Raw genomic sequence first — 11805 nt, forward strand, 5'->3', positions numbered from 1 at the left:
GGACCCAGACTCGAGGCTGGACCTGGTCGAGGGCTGTCTCCTGAGGTGGTTCATGTGAGTGGCCCGGAGGGAGAACACCTGCCAGTGCCCACAGGTTTGAGGCCTGCGGCCCGATTGCCCTCTGACCCTCTCTGCCACCCTCTCCACCCCCAGGCTTTGTTGTCCTATTGTCTTCAATCACAGCCGAAGATGGACGCCCTGACGGCCATCTCACCTCCATGTCCCCCTCTCCACTCTCCCAGTTAGCGGCCTTGATAGGCACTTTTTTTTTTTTTTTGAGATGGAGTCTCGCTCTGTCGCCCAGTCTGGAGTGCAGTGGCGCAATCTCAGGTCACTGCAACCTCCGCCTCCCAGGTTCAAGCGATTCTCCTGCCTCAGCCTCCCAACTAGCTGAGATTACAGACCCATGCTGCCACCACACCCAGCTAATTTTTGTATTTTTAGTAGAGACAGGGTTTCGCCATGTTGGCCAGGCTGGTCTTGAACTCCTGACCTCAGGTGATCCACCCCCATCAGCCTCCCAAAGTGCTGGGATTACAGGCGTGAGCCACCATGCCTGGCCACTTAGGCATCTTTTGATAGTGGGTTCATTAGAATTGCAGGAGTCTGGAAATCTAGCTTCTGGGACTCCAGCAAATGTTCTGTGTAAAAATTATGAATCCAAGACTTAGGCATTTTTAGAAAAATGGGATAACCTTACCAAAAATAACTTAGAGTGGCCACCCTGGAATCTACCACACACCTACCATACCAGGGCCCACTGCTCCCTACTCCAGACCCTTCTGCTGCAGGCTCTGGCCTAGCCTGCAGGCCTCCTCCCTACCCCAGCCCTTCCACCTGATGACCCAGTGACCAAGTGGACGACCCATGCCAAGTCCAGCACCCTGGGCTCTCAGGATCTCAATCCTCCACTCCATCCCAGCCTCCCAGGCCCTCAGCCACACCTTTAGGGTCAGCACCAGAAACCTACTGGATCTCCAACCAAATACCAGTTCTTCCTGATTGCTTTCATCCAAGCTCCACCATACCTATTCCTCCCCTTTGCAGAAACTCTCCCCCAATGGGAAGCTGTGAATTGTAGGGGTGGGCTCTGGAGCTGGACTGCCTGGGTTCAAATCCCACCTGCGCCAATGACTGGTTGTGTGACCTTTCTGTGCCTTGATTTCTTTATGTACAAAAGGCCTGAGGATGGCTCATCTTCATTCATTCAATAGTTGCTGAGTACCTGCCGTGTACCAGCCCCAGGACTGGGAACTGGGCATGAACCACGTAAAAGGAGACAAAACCCTTGTCGTCACGGAGGGAGAAACAACAGAACATGATAATTAAAATACACAACATAGCAAAGAGTGGTGGTTAAGCACTTGCAGCAAGACCAGGCTGGCCCTGACTGACCCAGCCAGAGCAGACACAACGAGCCACTTTTAGATTCTGACAGTGTGTGACCTGCATGGACAGTGAAAGGAAGAGTCAGGGACAGTGTCATGTCCAGGGTCCCTGTCCTGCACACCTAAAATGATGCCACCAAAGCCAAGGGCCTGGACTACCACCGTCCGAGTTGGGTCTGAGTTGTGGGACACCCCATCACCGAGGAGCCTGACACAGCTTGACTGCAGTTAAGTGGCTTTGAATTCCACAGCTCTATTCTGCTGGTGACCCAGGAAGCACTGCGGAGCTGCCTCAGCACTGCCTCCCAGGGGAGAGGCCTCCATCCTCTGGTGTTCCAAGAGGACTGCAGGGTGTCATGCCAAGCTGGGATAGGCTGTGGTTCAAGGGTGGGAACCTTTGCTGCGTGGCCCTGTGGCTGCATGCAGGGCGCCAAGGCGGAGCCGTTCCCTTATGCAGGGATGGAGGTGGTGTTATCTTTTTAAATTGGATGCCCAGAGAAGGCTTCACTGAGAAGGTAAGCTTGAGCAAATGCCTGAGTGAAGTGAAGAAGCAGGTTATGTGAGTATCTGGGAGAAGATGGTCCCAGGCAGAGGGAACAGCAGGATGCAAGGCCCTGAGGCAGGGTGGGGCTACATACCTGTGGAAAGGGAAGAAGTCACAGTGGCCAGGGTGGAGTCAGGAGTGGGAGGACAGGCAAGAGCCAGTCATGCAGCGACAGGTGCCTAAATATGTCGAGCCCTGAGGGCCAATGTTGGGACTGAATTCTACTCCGAATAAGGTGAGAATCGGTATGGGGCTTGGGGAATAGACTGAGGGGCAAGGAGATGCCTCAGGAGCTTTCACAACAGTCCAGGCAAGACATAATGTCACTTGGTCCAGAGTGAAGGAGCAGAAGTGGTCTGATTCTGCTAATATTTTGAAGGTGGAGATGACAAGCTCTGGGTGGGGGATCATAAGAGAAAAAGAGCCAAGAATAACACCAGGTTTTTGGCCTAAGCAGTCAGAAGGAAGAATGATGGGAAAGGCTGCAGAAGGAGCAGGATGGGGAGAGGTCAGGGGCTTGGTTTGGGACCTGTTGAGTTTGAGGCTCCCAACTGACCTTCAGGTGCTTGTCACATCGGCAGGAGGCAGGGCCATGGACTAGAGTGGACACAGGCCCAGGGTACAGCAAGGGCCAGGTGTGCAGCAGTCACCCGCAAAGGTGAGTTCCTTCTCCTGTTGACAGGTCTACTTTCTTACCTGTTAGAGGAAAGTGTCTCTTTCTCTCTTTCCCTCTTACATTCCAGGATCCATGATTCAACCACCCCCCTCGCTCTTGCCCTATCATCCTGCCATTGTACCTCCCATCTGGCAAGAACTCCAGCCTCAATGGATTCATCTGCCTGCCTGCTCTGTGCCTGTGCCAGACTGTGGGACACTGTTGGAAAGCATCAGACCACGTGGGGGACTGGTGCCACCATGCATGCCCTGGGAATTGTAGGCACTCCCTCACCACCCACACCCACCAAGTTCAGGCACTCTGACTCCTTCTTGTATCTCTTATCCATAGCTCTCCTCCATCCCCACTGGCTAAATAATAGCCACCAAAGTTGTCCATGCCCACACTGGAGTGGTGGTGCATGTCTGTAATATCAGCTACTTGGAAGGCTGAGGCAGGAGGATCGCTTGAGGCCAGGAGCTAGAGACCAGCCTGGGCAACACAGTGAGGCCCCATCTCTAAAAATAGTTTTAAAAATATTCACCAGGCATGGTATTGCATGCCTGTAGTCCCAGCTACTAGGGAGGATGAGGCAAGAGGATCCCTTGAGCTTGGGAATTTGAGGATGCAGGGAGCTATGATTGCACCACTGCACTCCAGCCTAGATGACAGAGTGAGACCCCATCTCTAAAAAACAAACAGCTGAAAGATGTCTGTGTCCTAATCCCTGGAGCCTGAGAATATACCAACTTACGTGCAAACAAGATTTTGCAGATGTGATTAAGTCAGGGATTTTGAAATGAAGAGCTTATCCTGGGTTATCCAGGTGGCCTCAATGCAACCACAAGGGTCCTTATAAGAGGGAGGCAGGAAGATCAGAATCAGGGAGAAGAGATGTGATGACGGAAGCAGAGGCTGGAGTAATGAGATTTGAAGACGGAAAAGAGGCCACAAGCCAAGAAATGCAAGTGGCTTCTAGAAGCTGGAAAAGCTATGAAAACAGATTCTCCCCTAGAATTACCACAAAGGAAGGCGACTTGGCCAACACCTTGTTTCTAGTCCAGTGAGGCCCATTTCAGACTTCCGACCTGCAGAGCTATAAGGCAATAAGCTGGTGTTTTAAGCGTGGAGTTTGTGGCAATTTGCTATAGCAGCCTAGAAAACTAACACATTCTGCATTAGGTCAGACGCATCTTCTCCCACCTGGCCTACCACACCAGCCTCTTGCCAGAGCTCTGTTGCAAGTCATTTTGGTCCGCTGCTGCCAGAGGATCCTGTGAAAGCCTGATCATATCAACCGTTTTCTTATAATCAAGCCTCCCCACCACCTTTCAGCTCTTCAGTATGCCATCTAAGATTTCAGGACCTGGCTCTCCTGCCTTCCCCTCAGCCCATTGCTCGTCACTCCTCTAGTGTTAAGGAGGGCTCTTGCTATGGTAAAAAGCATAATCTCATCTCACACAGGCATAAATAAAAGGGAAGAGATCTATTGGCTACTGTGCCAGAAAGGCCTTGGGACTTCTGGCACAGCTGGATCCAGGAACAGTGCCAGGAATTCATCTTTTGCCACTTCTGAGCTACACCTCCCTCTACTGTTGGCCTCATTCTCAGGCAGGCTCTCTCCTCAAGGTGAAAACACAGCCCCCACTGCCCTGCAGCTTGAAGCTTTCATTCTACCAGCTAAGCCACCCCCATAGCTCCAGCAAAAGTCTCAGGCATAGCATGCATTAATTGTGATTGGCTCTGCTTGAGTCATGTGTCCATGCAGCCAGAGAGATGCAAGTCTCTCATTGGCTAGGGCTCAGTCATATGCCCATACGTGGACCCAGGGGGTGGAGCCAGACCTTCCCCAATCACATAGACTGAGGATGAGAGAGAGTGGGTTCCTAAAAGAAAATTAAGAAGAGAAATAGGTACTGAGGAGGCAGGAATGACAATGCCCCTTCCACACACCCGGAGTCTCAGCCCCATCCCACGCTAGTCTTTGCCCAAATGTACCACGCTCCCTCCTTACTCTCTGCCAATCTCTCTGCCTCAAATGTTCCTCTTCCTCTCCTTGCCTTCCCTGTACCTTCTCCAGGAAGCCTCTCTGACCCCCAGACCTTGCCTGCTGTCTCCTTTGAGCTGTCACAGTCCAGTGCTTCTCCCCGGCTCTCCAGGACACACTGACACCATGTGAATGGCTGACTCCCACTGGTCCGCCTCCTACCCCAGTGGCAAACATGGTGGTTACTGATATGGAGTACTGACCATGTGCCAGGCACCACCCCAGTGCTTTGTGGGCTTTATCTCACTTAATCCATACAACACGCCTGAGAGATGGATACTATGCCTAATCTCTAGTTCAGAGGGAAAAAACTAAAGCACACCCAAGATATGGAAAGGCACCCAGGCTGCCTGGCTGCAGACCTGTGCTCTCAGCCTTGATGCTACAGCCCTTTCTGTAGACCTCAGCAAAGCAGGAAGGGAGTTTGTTCACCTCTGAGTCCCCAGTGTGATTCCATTACAGCATAATTAAGACCACAGTTTCCAGAGTCAAGCCAATCTAGGGTCCATCCTGGAGGCTGTGACTCTTTGAGACATTAAAGTAAGGTGTATAATATTCCCTTGGCTCAGTTTCCTCATCTGCGGAACAGGATAACAATAGTACCTACCTCTTAAGTTTGAAGCAAAGATGAAAGAAAAGAATGCTTTAGCACTCAGCACAAAGCCTGGCACGTAGTCAGAGCTCACAAAGTGTTAGCTGTGATGAGGCTGAGGGATGATGCTACCAGCAATTTGCTCCTTGATATATTGGGGAAATGGAGGGCTCTTCTCCCTTCCCTCATGTAACACACAGCCAGAAAAATTGATGGTCAAGGGGACTCAAGCCCTCTCTAGTTCTGTTTAAAACCCTTGCCACATTCTCAGGGAGCTGAGGTTTTGATACCTGGCTCTTCTCAAAAGACTGTGCCCCCAAGAGCGGGAGAAACTGGTCCAGCACGGTGGTTGCCATGGAAACCATTGAATGTAAATTTCATTTTCTGCCTTGCCCAGCTAAGCTATCGATTCAGCAAGAGGGAGAGAAATTGGGAGCAGTTTCCTTCCCAAAGTAAAAGAGAAAGTGCAGACCCAAAGTGAAAACAGAAGGAAGTGTGGCCAGGGGATCGAAACCTAGTTGGAAAAAAGATGGAACAGGGGTAGGCTGAGGGAGCAGGGAGGGAGGGAAGGACTAGAGAATCACTTTCCACTCCCATTAACCTGCTGGCACAGGTAAGTAGCCAGCTCCTAACACAGGCTCTAGAGTGATCTCGGCCCTGGCCTCAGCACTGGCACCTACCAGCTGCGTGCTCTGGGGCAAATGGCTGACCCTCTATGAGCCTGTTTCATTATGTATAGAAACATGGATAAAAATTGCAACCTGGCAAGCTTGTCCTGGGGACATCATCACCCATGCATCCCAAGGCCTCTCTGGCATGCTGTCTTCTTCCTTTTTAGCCTGAAATTCCCTCCATTGTTGTCATACTGAAGTTGTCATCGACAACTTCAGTACTCAAGGGAAAGAATGTGGTCCCAAGGAGCTGCAGTGGGAAACTCGAGGTCACCCATGAAAGAGGATAAGAGGAAGATGGAGTAGATGGGACATGGGACAGGTCCGTTTTGATGGAGTGAGCTGGAGTGGAAGTGGACCATACAAGGGTTGGGATGGAGGAATGGACTCGCCAACCAAAACCAAGTCCAAGTCTGGGTCCATCTCTGGGGTGCCCCAGCAGCTGGGTGCTCCACGCGGTGGGTGCAAATGCTGTGTGCTACCAGTTGTCACAGGATGACCGTGCAGGGCTGCTGAGCTGGAGTGAGCCAGGCTGCCCATTCCCTCTTCCTGGGACTGCTGACACTGGCTCCCCTGGGGTGACCCAGGCCTGCCCAGGCACCATGACATGCCGAGGGTGCCCTGTCACCGCAGTCCTGGCAGCTGCACCCACAGAAACACTAATTGGGAAGTGAGACAAGCGAAGTGCCTTTAATGAGCTACCTTGTTGTAACTCTAACTCGTTGGCGTTATTTACAGAGATTCTGCTAATGAGGTGCCTGTCAGAGGGGGAGCCCACTGTGGGATTGGGGGGAGGATGGGCCAGTCAGCCTTGAGGGAAGAGGCAAGATTCAAAGGGAAGAGGGAAAGAAACTCACCCTTGCTGAGCACCTGCTGGGCCAGAGGCCCTTCATCCCCATGATCTCAGCACACCGGCCCAGAGGCCCAGGAGGTACGGATGAGGTGTAGGGTGCAAGAACCTAACCAAGGTCACATGGGGAGTCTGGTAGTCCAGCCCAGGCTAGTCAGACAGCACAGTCCCTCAGGCACCTGCCTCAGGCACGCCACAGGAGCCACCAGGACCACCAAAGGTGGTAGGGACAGCGTGTGTGTGTGTGAGTGTGTGTGTGTGTGTGTAGGAAAGACCACCAACTGGGAAGGAGTCCACTTCACCTGGCCTGGACATATGGGATCTACTCAAGGGTGGCCCCATCAGCTCTTCCACGCCAGAGTTCACAACCTCTCTTTCTGGGTTGACTCCTGGCAGGCCAGGGTTCTCCCAGCCATCCCTCACCCACTCCTCCCTCACTGTCCAGGGACCCTGAGCTCTGAGCCCTGACCATAGCAAAAAAAAAAAAAAAAAAAAAAAAAAAAAGGAGGCTTCTCTGGGTCATCTACACTTTTAGAGACCATCTATCTTAGATCCAGTGGAATGGATTTGGCTGCTGCTTAACTGGTCTAGCCTGGGTTGGGTGCACCTCTCAGCCTGGGGTGGTGGGCAGGGCTCAGTGGCGGGAGGCGGGGGGGCTCAGCCTGAGTTAAGGGTGGGGCAGGGATGGGGCTCAGCCCAGGGCAGGGCTCAACTTGGGATTAGAGGGGAGAATCAGTTTGTAGCATTATCGGTTTGTGGCCAAAATAAGGGAACTGACCATTGGTCTTACTTTTTTTCACCCGCGAAATGGGATTAATAAACTTGCCTTTCTAGAATGTTATGGGATCCTAAGAAACAGAGATTGTGAAAGTGGCTTGCAAACCATATGGCGCCCCTCCTGGGTCTTGCTGTGGTCACTATGAGCAGAGTGGCAGTCTGGGTGCTGATGCTGAAACCAAGCTTGCCACCCTAGTGGAGACACTTCCCTGGCTTATCCCGTCCAGCTCGGCTCTGAGCTCCCCTCTCCCCTTCTCCATTCTCATTGTCACATCCTCTCTCCTCTCCTACTACCTGTCAAGATTGGCATCTCTTTAATTATAATGTCTGTGTGTTTCTTTAGGAGCCGTGTAATTCCCCCTGACAGCCACCTATTTAAAATGAAAGTCAAACACTCAGAACTTTGTTTAAGAGTTGAGTCTTGGGGAAAAAAAATGCATTAATTGCCAAATGTTGCTAATTTCACTCTGATTTGGTGCAAAAAGAATACACACACACACACACACACACACACACACACACACGAGTACTGATGAAACTAACATGAGTCCAAGGATAGCATCTGGATGTCAAAGCCCTAAGCTCATCCAAACCCCTCTGTCATTTCTCAGATGAAGAAACCAGGACCCAGAGAGGTTAAATGACTTGCTGAAGGTAGCCCAGGCATAGGCAATGGAACCAAGGCTCAGCTGATGCCCGCAGGCTCCATGTGGCCTTCAGGCAGCAGCTGGTTGACCAGGGAACAAAAGACAAAAGCCCTGCATTCCTTGCACATATCAGCATGTCAGGCCATCTGGGCCGCTGCCCGCCCTGCAGGGCTGCTGTGTTTGCAAGTGTTGCCTGCCAGGGGGCCTTGCCTGGGACAAGGGGCCTGGGGAGACCCTCTTCTGAGGCTGGGGATCTGTCCCTTGGTAATCAGAACATATAGGCACAGTCCTCCCTGAGCAACCATCTGTGGAGGCTCAGCTGTGAGGCACAGGCACCAAAGGCCTTTGCCGACAATCAAAACTTGTCCCAGGATGGAGCTGGGAAGAGGGCCTGAAGCAGGCAAGGCAGCTTGCAGAAGGCTCCAGCCCTGGCTGGATGTGCCCTCACAGCCTCTCGGTGGGGAAAGGCAACTTGGTGGAGAGCCACCGGGAAATGTTTGGGCACTACCCTGCAATGATCGAAGCACCACTTCTGAACTCGGCCAGTTCTCAGATCAGATCCCCGCTAGACCTCTTCCTTACTGAGCACCTTGAGGAGCTGTGGAACCTCTCTGCATTACTGATTCTGCAACTGGCTGACATGATCAATACTATGGATTACTCAGAGTTGGTTGAAGGGGCATCTAATGAGTGAATATGTGCTGTGTACCAGCCCAGGGCACACACACTCTACACACTGCTCCCACCTCTTCCCCAAAAAGGAAGCAGAGGGTTAGGCCAGGAAGAGCAAAACAGGGGCCCAAGAGCCTTGTTTGGCCACAGTCTTGTTTGTGGGCTTGCATGTGCTGTTATAAAAATGTAATTTAAAGGCCTCTTGGACAAGACCTGAGCTCCCAGAGCGTCCTGGTACCCACCAGTCCCTGGAGGCTCACAGCTGGCCACTTCATTCATGTCTATCTGTTACTCTGCAACTCCTAGAGAAACCCTCTGCATAGCTCTGAAAGATGAAAGTCTGTGCTCACCCCTAGCCCTCTCCAAACCCAGCCAAAACCCCACGTGCCTTCTTTGCCCCAGCTCTGATAACATAGTGTTTAAAATCCGGTCCATGTCCAGCTTTCCACTGAACTAGGAGCACATAGACGCGAGGCGCCACATGCTACCCCTACATGAGAAGAGGTAGGCTCTTGGTAAATATATTTACTCATTCGACAAAGAGGTGTTGCAGCTAGGCTCTGAAGACACAGCTGTGAACAGTTTTGACAAGAGCCAAGTCTTCCCAGAGCTTAAGGACAATTAACACTTCAATAAACAAGATGGCTTAAGATGGAGAAGATAAAACAGGGTGATGTGCTGGGCCAGAGTCGGTGAATGAATGAATGGGCAAATAGCAAGAATGCAATTTTCAGTCCGACAACACAATAGGAAAATGTTATTGCCTCTAACAGGTAGGAAGATGAACCAGTGAAGAAGATACTAGTATTAGTCCCATGGTCCCAGTGAGGAATCAAAAGTATGGGGCCATACCTGGGGTCTAATCAGCCCTCTGAGTAGAAGGGCGGGGGATATACCAACTCCTCAGATAAAGAAAAATTATCTCAAAGCAGCCACCTTTTAAAAGTGTCTACTGCCAAGCTTCTGCCAGACACTTTACCCACAGGATCCTCTAGACAACTGTCTGATCATCTTTATAGGTAAGGCCATCAAGGCTCAGAGACTTGCTCAAGATCACCCAGCTGGAAAGTGGCAAGTCTGGCTGGCTCCAAGCACTGTGTGCTTTCTGGAATAGTGGGTGCCCCCAGCCACAGAGCCGTACCACCCAACTTCTCAGCCTTCCAAAGAGAGCTGCCCTGAGGACCCAATCAGCCCACAGCCTGCAGCTGCTGTGCCTGCAAAACCTGCCAAGTAGCCAGGCTGAGGCCACACTCTGCTAGCCAAAAGCCCAGTGTGGCAGCAGTACCAGGGCCTGGGCATTCCTGCTCAGCTTGGGGCTCCTCTGTGGACAGTCTATCAGGGAGTCCCACTGGGCCGGAGAGATTTTCTCAGAGCTGTGCTGCAGGCTAACACTCTTCTTACCCAATCTGCCTGCCTTATTCTCTCTTCTTAGAAGGCTTAAACCCACAGTATGGTCCCAGGCAATCCCCACCCACTCCTGCTCCTTCTCCTCTGGATTTCTTGCAGGTGATTCCTGCCATAAATCCCTTGCACTTCTTGCTCCGTCATCTTGGCATCTGCTTTTCAGTGTTCCTAACTGGCACGACACATCATCCAAACCACAAGGAAGACTTCTCAGTTATGGAATCATGCGGGACATGGCATATGAGGGTGGCTCCTCTGTGCTTCTAAGGTTCCAGTGGTGGAGAAACCTCTGACAGCTAAAGCCTGGAGCCCTCTGACCATTTGCACAGCAGCCTGGCTCAGGGGAGCAGGTCCAGGCTGAGAGTCAGACAGGGCTTGGTGTCCCTGCAGCAGCTCCTTCGGCTCTCTGGGCCTCAGTCTTCCTCATCTATAAAATAGGCGTGCTGACACTTTCCCCGTAGTACTGTCTTAAGAACTGGATAAAGCACCTGCTTTGAAGGTCAGGTAACCAGGAGTGTGGGATTTTAGATCCATGTCACTAGAGTCTAGATGATCAGAGTTGGAAAATGTCATAGAGCCCTAAATTTTCATTATTTGTGTAGGGAACTGGGAACATGGAAGGGAAGATCTTAGGCAAGCAGGGACGGCAGGCCACAGCAGAGGCAGGCCAGGTCCCGTGGCCCAGCCCGGAGCCTGGGAATGCCTTCCATTCCCATTCAGCACCAGCTTTGCCCGCAACCACAGGGAGCCCAGGCCAGGATCCCAACCTCCCCTCTTTGCCCAGGCAACCCAGGGGGCATGGTGGGGCCAGAGGGAGAACCCAGTAAGACCTGGCATTAACATGAAGACTATCTGTGGGCAGTCAGAGGCGCCCAGCCTGCAACAGAGGCCAAAGGGCAGGCGAAGGTGGAGGAGGCGGGGTGCTTTTCTTCCGCTGGTCCCATCACTGCTAATGGGGCCTCAGGGCCTCCTCTCTGGAAGAGCAAACTGACCTCCGGAGAAAACAGTTGGAGCAGGAAAAACAGAGAGATGCCAGGGACCCAAGGGGCACTCAGAGACAGGGTCAGCCCTTATTGGAGTTAGAGAGGCAGACAGAAGACAGAGAGGCCCAGGGATGGAGACGGGAAGTGCAAAACAGATGGCCGGGGAGGGATGCGGAGGTGTGCGCTGGGGGAGAGGACTACCGACGGCGCTGGCGGTCGGTCGGGATGGGCTGGAGCGGGCTGCAGTCGGGGCTGCATCGCCGGGTCCCAGCATAGCACAGGCTCGGCGCCGCACCCGCAGCCTTTGTCCTGGGCTGCAGAGGGTTCCCGCGGGCCGCCAGCGCCCCCTGCCGCCCCCAGAGCGCCGCGCCGCAGCCGAGCGGCCCCTTGCTGTGCAGAGGGGACCGAGCCCGAGAGGGGACCGAGCCCGAGAGGGGACCGCGAGGGCGGAAGGGAAGCTCCGCGAGCCGGCGCCAGCGCCAGGGCCCAAACCCCAGCCTCTGCAGGTGCTCACTGCGCGACTGCCTGTCCCAGGCGCTCGGGCTGCGCGCCCTCTCTAGGGCCTGGGAGCAGCG

This window comes from Pan paniscus, chromosome 2 (assembly GCF_029289425.2).
Source record: "Pan paniscus chromosome 2, NHGRI_mPanPan1-v2.0_pri, whole genome shotgun sequence".
Taxonomy (NCBI): domain Eukaryota; kingdom Metazoa; phylum Chordata; class Mammalia; order Primates; family Hominidae; genus Pan; species Pan paniscus.